The 12,242-nt window shown below is 39.8% G+C and overlaps 1 long non-coding RNA gene across 9 annotated transcripts; it reads right to left on the bottom strand.

Annotated features, from left to right (window-relative positions):
* Positions 1-630: 630 nt before the first annotated feature.
* LOC103643765 (uncharacterized) lies at positions 631-8,583 on the bottom strand. Of its 9 annotated transcripts, XR_004855564.1 has the most exons (10): positions 7,702-8,550; positions 7,501-7,611; positions 5,066-5,130; positions 4,537-4,640; positions 4,112-4,228; positions 2,764-2,818; positions 2,454-2,527; positions 1,845-2,363; positions 1,399-1,740; positions 631-1,056 (listed from the first exon to the last, which is right to left on the bottom strand). It is a non-coding gene; the product is annotated as an uncharacterized lncRNA (long non-coding RNA). The 9 variants fall into 9 exon arrangements; XR_004855562.1 differs by having other exon boundaries at positions 5,066-7,611; positions 7,702-8,583; XR_004855560.1 differs by having other exon boundaries at positions 1,845-2,527; positions 5,066-7,611; positions 7,702-8,583.
* Between the last annotated feature and the right edge of the window lie 3,659 nt (positions 8,584-12,242).

Raw genomic sequence — 12,242 nt, 5'->3', positions numbered from 1 at the left:
AACTAAAAAAGATGTACTCGTGACAACAATGTCAAATGTAAAATTATACAAACATTTTATTTTGATGGATATTATGTGCACAAATCCACTCGAGAGTAGCACATTAAAAATAGTATTTATATATATAGTCAGATTAATTAAAACCAAACAAATGATAACCAAGCCTACAAAAATCCCCAAGGAATAGCAGATTATATACACCTTCTTGGTACAGTTGGGCAAATAGAGATAAAATATCATCTTCTATGCGCATTGAGAATTAGTATAAAACATAGATACAGAACAACAAACATCAATATGATATGTAAAATTTGTACGGCAAAATATTATAAATGTAATATTGCTATAAATATGCCAACTCAAATAGAATGAACTGATGCCGAACAAACATTATAATATCGCACAAATTATTTCTAAAGAATCAATATAGAATTTTGAATGATAGACAAATATATCGACAACACACTAATCTAAATTTTTTTAGCGATATTGATAAGTCAAAGTTGTATGTTTGCAAGGATGACATATCAACATGAATTGTCATCGTAACTTAATAGATCACTTAATAGATCGATCACAAAGTTACTCTCAAGAATCTTTGCATCCTACATACATCATAGAATAAGGGAATTCAATAGCTTCATTCAACATAATATGACATAGTTCATACAAACTGCATCAGACATCATAATTCATACAAACAGCTTCAAACAACATCACTATGAATTGCATCATACAAACTATGTCCAGGACACAGTTTATACAAATACCTTCAAACATCACTATGAACTGCATCATACAAACTATGTCACTACATTAACATTGTACACAGTTTATAATCGAGGACTACACCAAACTCTAGCACAAGAGTGAATCTAGGTCCAAACCTTCAGCAATAACTTAAATAACTTAAAGGGCTTCGCGCAGTTCCTTCACCTCTATTGCACTCAATGCCTTTCGTGGGTGCAGATTCTCCTTGCAGATATACATGAGATGCTTGGAGGTAACCTGCATGATGCTAATGGCCTTGTCGACAATTTCATTCGGCTAGATCACCTGCAACAAAAATACTCATGTCAGTTAGGGACACCAAACAGAGACCATCAAAACTAAACTATCCATGAGCTAATGCCTGTCATATGCAGACCACACGCTGAAAACAAAACACTCATCATAGTCCCTGATGATTGATCACAAAAACATACAGACAAATATCAGTCAGAGACTGTGCAAAGCATATGCACACCATATAGAGACTACACCCAAACACTTACCAGTCTGTTGATGGAAATACTATGTGTGCAAAGATCAAAGTTAACTATAGCCAAGATTGCTATAATGGCATTCATGATACATCAGTGGGCACCTAGAAGGTATTGATATAATTAAGACACTCACCAGACTATTAGTGGGCACCAATTTTCAACTTGCTCCCCTCAATAGAATAGTACATGCCTTCAGATCTTTATAGTCAACAATAAAGGAAAAGAACTCATCACCTATCTTCTTATCCTCAAACATGCCAGCTCATGTTCCCACATCAGATTATTGGAGCTCCTCCGCGCTGTTCACTATATCAGTGGGCAATTGTTTGTTATTATGCTTAGCAATTAGAAATTGTGCTACAGATTTGTACCCAAACATTCCTCAGCCTTTTGAAAGAAGCATGGTCCTCAGCCTTTTCAACTCACTCTTTCTCCCGCTTCAAACATTCCTCAGCCTTTTGAAAGAAGCATCGGCCTTTAAGAAATAGCCACACGTAAATACAGATAGAAACAGACATAAACCTTCTCAATTCTAGGTACCTTAATAATGTAATCTAGGCATGGTCCTCAAGGATCCACCTTTGAGCCTTGACAAAGCAGTACTCTGTAGTATCCTTGAGCAAGAAATCTTCAAAGTCATTCTCGAAACACTCCATTTGACCCAACCTAATTTTAATAAAAATATCCAAGACATTCTTCAATAGAGCCCGATCAATCTGTTCATCCTCAAGTTCTATGGCTATCCCTTAAAAGTGAAAATATCAGTTTCTCAAATAGATGAATCTTAGGGACATATGCAATCAGAGAATTGGCCACTAATGCACACAAAAAATGAAGATTTGCCACATGCAAGAGATAATACCAGTATGGTCCTTACTATATCATTTGTGAATCTTAATGAATTCATATTTAAATTTGCTAAAGGATTTGCTTTGTACTGAATGTAGTTAGATCTATCATTTGTTGTAGCGGTGGTAGAAGCATATCGAGTCAAAATTATGGTGATGGAAAGGCCTTGGTAGGTACAAGCAGCTCACGGGCGACGCTACCAAAATCAGGTGAATAGTCATACGAAAATATATCCATCTTCATCACAGGCTGCTAGGAACACAAGTAAATATTCATTGTTACAAAAGCAGCTATTTGAGGTATACATGTTTTCAGGGAACACAATACATTCAAATTTACCGTTCGAATTTCAGTATTTCCCATACATCATAGCTTTGTAGTCACTCAGGCTATAGCTAGGCACAATAGATGACCTATAGGTAGAAACAAAAAATCACAGAAAACATAATGTAGCAAAGTGGATGCATAGTCTTGATTTATAATCAACATTAAAACATATTTACTCATTTTGTGTTATGTTTTACTCAATTTGGTTTGGACATTGCATTCTGGACTACAAAAATACTTGTGGTGAGAAAAATAAACAATAACCCGCGATGTATAGGGGAATATCCACTGCCCCTTTTTGATACCCAATGTCATACCTTACCTGTCTTTTTGGGGCAGTTAATTGAATGCAGCAGAGGGGATTCCATAGTCTTCATCTGAAATCACCATTAGAACATATTTACTTGTTTTGTGTTCATTTTACTCATTTTGGTTTGGACATTGCATTGTGGACTACAAATATACTTCTGCTCAAACAAAAAACAGCATGTCATTATGTTTGGGGCATGACCATTGCCTCTTTGTAATACCCAATGTCCTTTGTTAGCTTCTAAAAATATACTACAGCCTCTTTGTAATACTTCAAATATACTACAGGATCGAACAAGGTCAGTTTAATGCATATACACAGAGCACATGTACTTTGTCTTTAAAGTATATGATTTAAACTCTTCCTTTTGCATATCTACATACAACTACAAGCAAAAACTGAGCAGCTGCTATTCCCAGCAAAGACTTTCAAAACAAACAAACAGAACAGGGTTATCCGAGTCAGCCATTTCCTGGTCAGTAGAGGGTAGGGAGCAGTAGGTCCATTGTTGGAACCTGAAGTCAATGCGGTCGTCTAGCTCCGTGAGCAGATTGTTTATTTTACCAGAGCAGATTGTCCATTTTACCATTCATACTTAGACTGTTCATTTTACACCTATGTTGCTAACTACGCAGAGCACAGGTATGTTAAGAGCCCAACAAAAACATATTTTCCATTGTTTCTAGTAAACCTATGCTATATGTAACACATGTATAGACTCAAAACACTATGAAAGAACTCACTCTATCTAGAAATGAACCCAGTGTATTAAAAAAGAAATCAACAACCCAGACTAACCAAGGCAGAAGCATATTGTGCAGATATTTATGTCAGTTTTCATTGGACCCCAGTGTGTTTAATTATATGTCAGTTAAGTATTGTCTGTTGGTAAAAACAGAACACCTTCAAGCAAAAATAAACACAAAAAACATCTGGCCTAGAGTTGTGTAGTGCTTCACTGTTTTTATAGTGATTAAGAGTTGTGTAGTGATTCACATGGCAGAACATATTGTGCTACTGCTATGAGTTCTAGTAAATTTATATGCTCACTACGCACAAAATTATTTTCCCCAACCCAAGAGCCGCATTATCCAAAACCACCCGTGCGATTTCTTGATTCATATAACCCCAATTCTCGCCAAAAGCATTGCACAACATGAATTTGAAGAGATAACAGAAAGGGGCAACGGGGTCTGGGTACGTCCGAAAAAGGATAATCAATATTTGAGCTATATGCTGTCATGACAAAACTAATAGATAAAATACTTGAAATGTCAATCTATATAAAACACCACATAATTTAATGAATCAGAAAATGATAAGACATTGCATTGAATGATAGTTTGAAATTTGAACATACCTCTTCAGGTGGGTCATAATATATACCATAGTATGGTATTTCACCTGGAACCTTCACAGAAAACTTGATGCATGCAGGAATAGAACCCTTCACACCAGATGGTGTATCCATTTGTATCTAGAAACAATTGGGAGAAAAAAGAAATCCCTTTAGCAGACACAATCGGAAGAATGCTTTCACTCCCAAACTAACCAATCAGAAAATCTACCCTTACACGTGCATTGCTACGGTGTCTATATATAACATAGGTAAACCTGTTATATATCGTGTGTCATGCAATAAGCGTGTAGATATGTTCTCCTTTCGTTCCTCGCTTGCTCCAAAGGTGCTAGTTGTTGATACCGGTAGCATATCAAGGCGTGCGTCACGCAATAAGCACGCAGATATGTTCTAGATACAAATGCTTATAGAGTAGTAGGAGATACCTGGGTGTGATGGGTTTGTCTCCGGTGCAGCAAATGAAATTGTCTATTGGCAGTATTCCAGAAACCTAGCACCGAGCAGGGTGGGGGTTGGTGTGGCTGCCATGCTGACACAGAGCACACATGAGAACATATGCATAAAGAGGATGTTGGTAAACCAAAGCTGATGTCTATGATTCTCCAAGGCAAACAGATGAAAATAGTAGCTGGTGTCATGTATGATATAACACCATACATTTAATTTCTTTTTTTAAGTGGAAAATGAGGACACGGAAGACTACAGTTAAATCTAAAATAAGGCGTGCGTCACGAACCCAATAGACAATTTTCAGTTGAGTGCTTGCACTTGCAACTGAACCACCTGATGATAACTTAATGAAGAAGAAATCACCAATCAGAAGGGCGTGGAAGTTCATCACAAAGTGATGTGGAGGAATATTGTGGGGCAGCTACGGTTGTAGAGGTCAAAACTGTTTGATTCTAAAAGGAAACATATATTTTAGTAGAATAGAGATGTCGTGCTTAAACTTACCTGATAATGCAATTTCAAACTATATTGTGTATTCGACGCCCAGGGGCAACCAGTGATGGACCCAACTGAAAATATAGGTGAGGAGAGAGATGACAATCAAAACAATAATTAAAAAAATATCTCGCACTTGAGTGCCATATATTTACTCGAATAAATTAGAAGAAAAGCGAGTGTTTAAATGGCATAGGTGAAGATGGACTGCTGGTACCTCTCAAAGAAGAGTAAACAATAAAAGACCAACCTGTAACTAAAAACACAAGAATTATTACTGACTAAATAATGACATCAGATATCTGAAATAGTGTATTATTCAAATACATATACCACTACTAAACTATTATGCATCAACCCGAATGGGCCTAGGCAAGTGAATTCTGCGATCTTCATGGCTTTGGAATCTCTTCTTAAATTGGTATATGTATTTTCATCGCCTTGCACAAAATTGAAGTGGGGTAGGGAACACCGGGTCTTAGACTCAGGCAGAAATTACTCAATGGGAGAAAGAGGGAAATAAGCATTTGCCTATTGTAAGATTTTAATGAGGGCAGAGGAGCATGCAGATCTCAGGACGCCAGAGGTCAACAACCATCAACAGCATGTAGTGCTTAGGAAAGGTGGGTTCATTGCCACATACAAGGACAAGTGACTGTAGAATCATAGGTTAGAAAGTGTGGGAGCCTTGGAGGCAACCAAAGCCCTAATTTGAAGGATTGTGCCTACGGACCATTGCAGCGGTGATTTGTGAATGAGGGTGATCGGAATCGACAGATCATGTTGTTGGAGTTGGCCACAGAAGCAGGACCTGTTTGGTTGAGCTGTGCTGTGGGGAAATGTTGTTGTGGCCTGTAAAAAGGCTGTTGTGATGTGGCATCTGTAAGAAAACTGAAAGTTGTTTGGGTGAAATAAGTATAAAATATACCTCTTATTTTTATCTCTTTTCAAACAACTATGAAACCATAACATTTGTCTTAAAGTGCTTCTCATCTCTTTCGGATAGAACAATATTTGATGGAGACTACTTAAACAGTTGAACTTGACTAAGGCTATGAAAGAAATGCTGAAGATTTTATTGGAGCTAGAAAAAACAGAAAGGCAGCTTATGGGATCAAACTATATTTATAGCCATTTGTCAGTTATCAAAGTATAATGAGCAATGCCCATTGCCAAATATTTATAAGGTAGGAGTAGGAACCAAGCAAGTTGCCATGCGCATCAAAACCTATAAGAAGTATGAAAAGATCTTAGGCACTAAAGATGTGCATAAAAGCTCATGGGTAAGAACTAAAGAGCAAAGCAGTTTGCACATGGACACAAGAAAACAGATTACCCCTTCGCCTAAATTGTGTTTTCTATAACCAGCTAACTAATAATAGAATACCATTCCCTTAGTATATTAAAAGGTCATATCAAGTATCAAACTAAATGAGAATGGGCTCGTAGCTGGGTAACATGGCATGTGAGGTAAGCTGCTCACTTGAGTTCAACCATCAGGATTGTTTGAAAGGTGTTTCATTGTGGCATGCCCCCATAACAATTTCTAGATCAGCCTCTAGGATTTTTGCGCCAAAACTCGGGTTGAATCTTCGATACTCAGGATTGTTTGATGAGTGCCTCATCATGGCATGCCGCTAAATTAATTTCCAGATCAACCTCCAGTGCCTTTGGGCCATGATGGGACAGCAACGGGCCCGTATTTCAAACCAGGGCTTCGTGAACCTCTCCAGCAGGTATATGTGTGCATAGGGTCAATCTAGTGTACGTCTTAAGGGCAATAATTGATGTGCATGTGGGATGTATGGAATGTGTTAAGATGTGTGTTCAGATACTACAATTTATGCCATGAGTGGAGGCCTAAAAAAGCATCAAGAAGATTTTCTTACAATTTATTCCATGTGCATAAAAAACATGGGCAGTGAGCTGGTAAACTGAATAAACAAGTCATAAGTCATCTGGATAGAGGCACAATGCATATGGATAATTGGTATTTGTGACAAGATATCAATGTTAAAAAAATAATTAAACAAAATACCAAATCCTAGACACAGCAGGTGTAGTGGAATCAAATGCTTCAGAGCAAAAACTACATCTGCAGTATCAGTTAATGTGCTGCACTGTGGGCACTGTGTGCAAAAGATACTTGTGTCGTACACAAATGGCCAAGCAATTCCTAAGACACATCTATCAATGCTATGTAATAATGACAATCAACTAAGAACCATAATTTTCAAATCCAGCTATGAACCCCCGTAAAACTAAAGCAGCAGCCTAGAACTTGATCCATATCGAGAAATTCAATCTCCGTCGACCAACCAATTCTACCACGGGTATCGCCAACCACGTGGCAGCGCATACCGAGTGAAAACTACACAATGCCGCAGCACTGCACACGCGCTAGCTGGTTATGGAGTTAAAACTGGACGGGTAAGGGGACAAACTGGGAGCCTCGCGCTGGATCTCCTCGAAGGGCATGGGGCAGAGGAGGTTGAGGTAGTCCACCTTCTCCTCCTTCTTCTCCTCTCCCACTAACGTCTGCGGGAGGATCCAAACTGTATAATAAGGTGAACATATGCAGTTATGAAAATATGAACAGGAAACTGAACATGAACACAAGAGAACAGAGGATTGGGAAACTCAACTCCGCGAATCTGAAACAGGGAATATGCGAGGAGGATGGGTGTCGGGTGGCGGCCTCGCATCTGTCATCCCTTTGGATTTCTTTAATAGTCGTAGGTGGGCAGAGGGCGCCGAGGAAGTGCAGCGTCGTCGATGGAAGGTGAGCGACAACGATGGAAGGGGATTGCGGGGAAAGGGGCGTTGATGGCGGGGGCGTCCGCGACCCATCACTGCATCGGCCACCTTCCATCGACGGAGCGAAGCGGAGCGTGGGGAGGAGGGCGTTGATGGCGAGCAGCGAATGATGAGCACGAGATCTAGGAGTGGGAGGAGGGTGTTGATGGCGGCGGATGATTCTTTGCCAAATCGAACAGGGCATCCTCCTCCGCCTCCTCCTCGACAGCCATCACCTCCTCCGCGGGCAGGCCCGCCTCGAAGGCTTCGGCGGCTTCGCCTACGGAGACGCGGAGCGCGAGGCTAACAGCGCGGCGGTAGGTGGAGCGCAGGCGCAGGAGCGAGGCCGGGTGAGGCTTGGGGGTGGAGGTCGATGGGAGGGAGAGGTGGGAGAGGGCGGCGGCGAGGGAGGAGACGAAGAGCGCCATGCTTCGGACGGCGGGGATGCGGGCACCAATGCTGGAATCGCAGGGGAGGGTAGAGGATGGGGAAGGGGCCTCCTCGCTCTCGGTCCCCATCGCTGCCACCGTCTACCGCTGTCAGGGAGACGCCTGGCGGGTGGATTCCCCACTTGATCTGCCAGGCGAGGCCCCGACGGTCGTCGTTGTTGCGCGGGATGGAGGAGGGAGCAGAGGCGGCGATCACGACGCCAAGGCTGCGCGGGGTCGGGCAGGGGCGCGGAGGTTTCGGGATGGAGATTTCTGGAAGGGCTGCGGCGGCGGAGACGCTAAGGGCATGTTTGGTTTGTGGCTAAATGTACCCCACTTTGCCTAAGGTTAGTCGTTCGAATTGAATAACTAACCTTAGGCAGAAAAGTTAGGCAAAGTGTGGCAACTGAGGTAGTGAACCAAACATGCCCTAATTGCGGGCGGGATGCGGGGCGAGGTGCGGCCGCGGCAGCGGCAGAACAATGGGGTGTGGACGCCTACAATAGCTACATAATTAGTAGTAGAGATTACTTCTTCATGAGTTTTAATATCTCATTGAAACCCTTGTTAGTTATACCACTTGTTGCCTTCTACTGCAACAATTCTAATATGTGCTACACAACTTCTTGTGACCCTCTTTCTAATATGGATGCAACAAAGTTTTTATGGTCCTCTAACTTATGCTCCCATTTTTTCTAAGTTTTTCATTGTTATAACATTCCTCTTGATCATGCAACATTTGTGCTAGAATATCATTTTCTTCACGTTCTTCAGCTTTACCCATTATAGCATCTGCAAATAATCCATACTGAACATATCTAGAATTGTGTCAGACATTCTTCTCTTCTTCATCTAGAATCCCTACTTTCTCTATGCTTGGTCTAACAAATATAGTTCTCGCGCGGTCCGCTGATGGCGGCTTGTAGCCTACAGCCCACGAGAGGGGAGCAGCAGAGTAATTAAGAAAGCACCACATTCGCCATTCGACACCACTCGAGTAGACACGCACGACTCCGCTGCTTCGCTACTCCTCTAGTCCTCTCTGGCTCTCCACCCCCAATCCCCCGGGCCCCGGCTCCCCACCCTCCTCGCCGTTACATCCCCGCTATTCTCTCTGATTGCAAATCTATTTTGTTTAGGGCATTTCCATGTCCTCAGACGCAAGGATTTCTATGGAAAGAATGTTATTTCAAATAAAGAAATAATTGTTGTTCAAGCCAGTTCTATGGAAAGAATGTTATTTAAGATAAGGAAATACTTACTATTCAGTGTGTGGCATATTAACTCGTAGTGGTTTTAACTTCATTAAATAATAAGTTATTCTTAGTCAAGTAGTATGACTGAAGAAACAGAGTGCGTGCAGATATTACATATAATTGTTTTTTACTACAAATGTGACTGCCTTTTAGACTCATATTAGTCACAACGGATGACCAATTATTTTTTTACTCAGGAACATGGTAATCTAAATGAAGCTGTGAATGCTTATTTTAATGAGGGACATACGGCCATATATGCTTTCGTTTCTCTTAACTTCTATGCCTTTGTTAACGTGATATTTTTTTCCCGTTCATTTGATGTGACCCAAAGTTTCAAATGAATGTTTTTAGCACTAGAATCAATCAGAATCATGTGCCTGCCACTGCCACTTATGGTGACATGATGCTTGCGTAGAAAGAAACATCACGTCGCCTATATCAGCTGTCTAACATGTACACGGCCGACGTGTTCGCTTCGTTCACACGCACACGACCGAAGCCATTTTCTAGCTCGGCGTCTAGCTATCGCCACGATCTATAGCGTCGAGTTAGACCACACATTAGCTACCAGCGTACATCGAGTTGCTAGTAAACCAGTTACTTGACGTTATAGACCAAGCGTCGAGACGTGTTATCTTATTGTCATGAGTCACGACACGAAGTAAAGGATTAAAAATAATATTAAGTTAATTCTTTTTATTCATGCCAAACCAAACATGCCCTCCCTCGGCTAACCGCGCAGCGGGACGGACGTAGCCGCGCTTGCGCACGTGCGGGCAGCTGTCTGTACACGTGCCCGACATGCAAGCATGAGTCAGCTGCCTAACCTGTCCTGATAACCTTCTAGTTCGAGAAACTTCTTGCAATCACAAAGTCGTCTCGAATAAAGCTACTAACAACTTTGACTAATGTTACATCCGTATAACTTGTGATGCACAAGTAAAGATCATAGATATATTCAAACTGGAATACAGAGATAAATTAATACCATGCTATATTTCTTGGCGCTATAAAATTGATTAATTCTTTTGACGATGTTGTATCTAAAAAACGTACCAGCACGTTAGATTTTTGGTCCAAACTTATCTTGCACACGGTACAACTCCAATATGTCTCTATTTACTTATTTACCACATCAAGAAAATATTTTCTACGTGGCACCAGAATAATGCTTATCATACTAACCTGTTAGCCTCAACATATTGTTGATATCTACAAATCACAGGTGTCACATTTTCTAACTACGTTCAAGAAAATGTAAAAAAAAACTAAAAATATGAATTCAGAAGGTTGGTCAAAATATCAAAAAAACAATATTTAGCTGAAAGAAAAAGCCAAAACGGCACAGCGTAACGTGAGATACAAACCAGGAAAAAATCGAAGTACACCGCAAGAGGTGAGAACGCGTTAAGGCAAATTCGGTGACTTGTAAACTTTTTCTATCCCAACAAATTTATCTTAATTTTTTGTATTTATTGTCCGTAAGAATAGGGTTGTTCAGCAACCACGCGAAAATCAGTGCTGCCACTGGCCACTGGAATTTCGTACCGGATATGTTTAAGAATACTCCTCCAGTCTCCTTTTTAGTTGTTTCTCAGTTTTCTTAAAAATTAAATGCACTCAGTTTTAATTACATATTATAAAAATAATAATATTTAAAACAACATTACATAGATTATTAAATCTTTTTTTATAATAAGTTTATTTGGACATAGAAATGTTAGTAATATTTTCTATAAATCTAATTAAATTTACAAAAAATAACCAGCATGCTCTACAGTTAATAAGAGCTATAGGAACTAGGAAGCATATAGTATTTTTACCATGACAGTCCTTTATTTTGCATCAGAAACATATAAATTTGAGTGTCGAATCAGGCCTCTCCTTGGTATTGTGTACCACGCAAGTATTCCAAAACACTTTGAGGGAATAAAATGCAAATCATGTTTTTAATGTGTGGTGTAAAAACAAAGACATCATGTCTTCATAGAGACATACATGACTCTATTTTCTAAACCTAAGACACACTTTTACTAGTACAACCCATATAAATGGGTCATATCTTAATGTAGATACAATATATTGTACCTACATGTGTCTTAATTGTGTTTCCTACTTAAAAACTGCACCATAGTGTCAGGGTTATACGTGCCTTTATGTGTTATGCTAAATTAATGATATGATATCCTCATTGTAAAATAAAAACGGAAACGTTGATTTCTTATATACACAAATTAAATCTGACGTGAGATGCGTGCAAGTATTATATGTTGCCGAATATGCTTAAGTCGGTGGTACCTTTGACCATGATTTGAAGGCGACATAAATCAATTTCTATATAAGTCGAATTATCTTAGTTTTAATTATTTTTATAGAAAAGGGCAATACAAATGAACATGCTATAAAACTATATTCTTCGATGTATTTAATAATATTAATATAATATTATAATTATTTATTTTTAAAATTTTAGTTAAAGTTTAAAATTTTGACTTCAACTTTAAAATTTTATTTACTCGGTGACAGAGAAGTAGATGGAAGTCGTCAGTCGCCACCACCTGTCCATGTACCGGTCCCACGGAAGAACCGTTACAAATGCCGACAGCCCAAAAGCTGGCGCAGTGTCTTCGGCAATTTCTCCCGTAACCCCGTCAAAGAGCTAAACCAAATAATTAGCCTCACCTCCTCTTCTCTCTGCAACCT

Source organism: Zea mays, chromosome 1 (genome assembly GCF_902167145.1).
Source record: "Zea mays cultivar B73 chromosome 1, Zm-B73-REFERENCE-NAM-5.0, whole genome shotgun sequence".
Taxonomy (NCBI): domain Eukaryota; kingdom Viridiplantae; phylum Streptophyta; class Magnoliopsida; order Poales; family Poaceae; genus Zea; species Zea mays.
The sequence above is the reverse complement of the archived record's forward strand: the minus strand, read 5'-3'. Positions and strand labels throughout refer to the sequence as shown.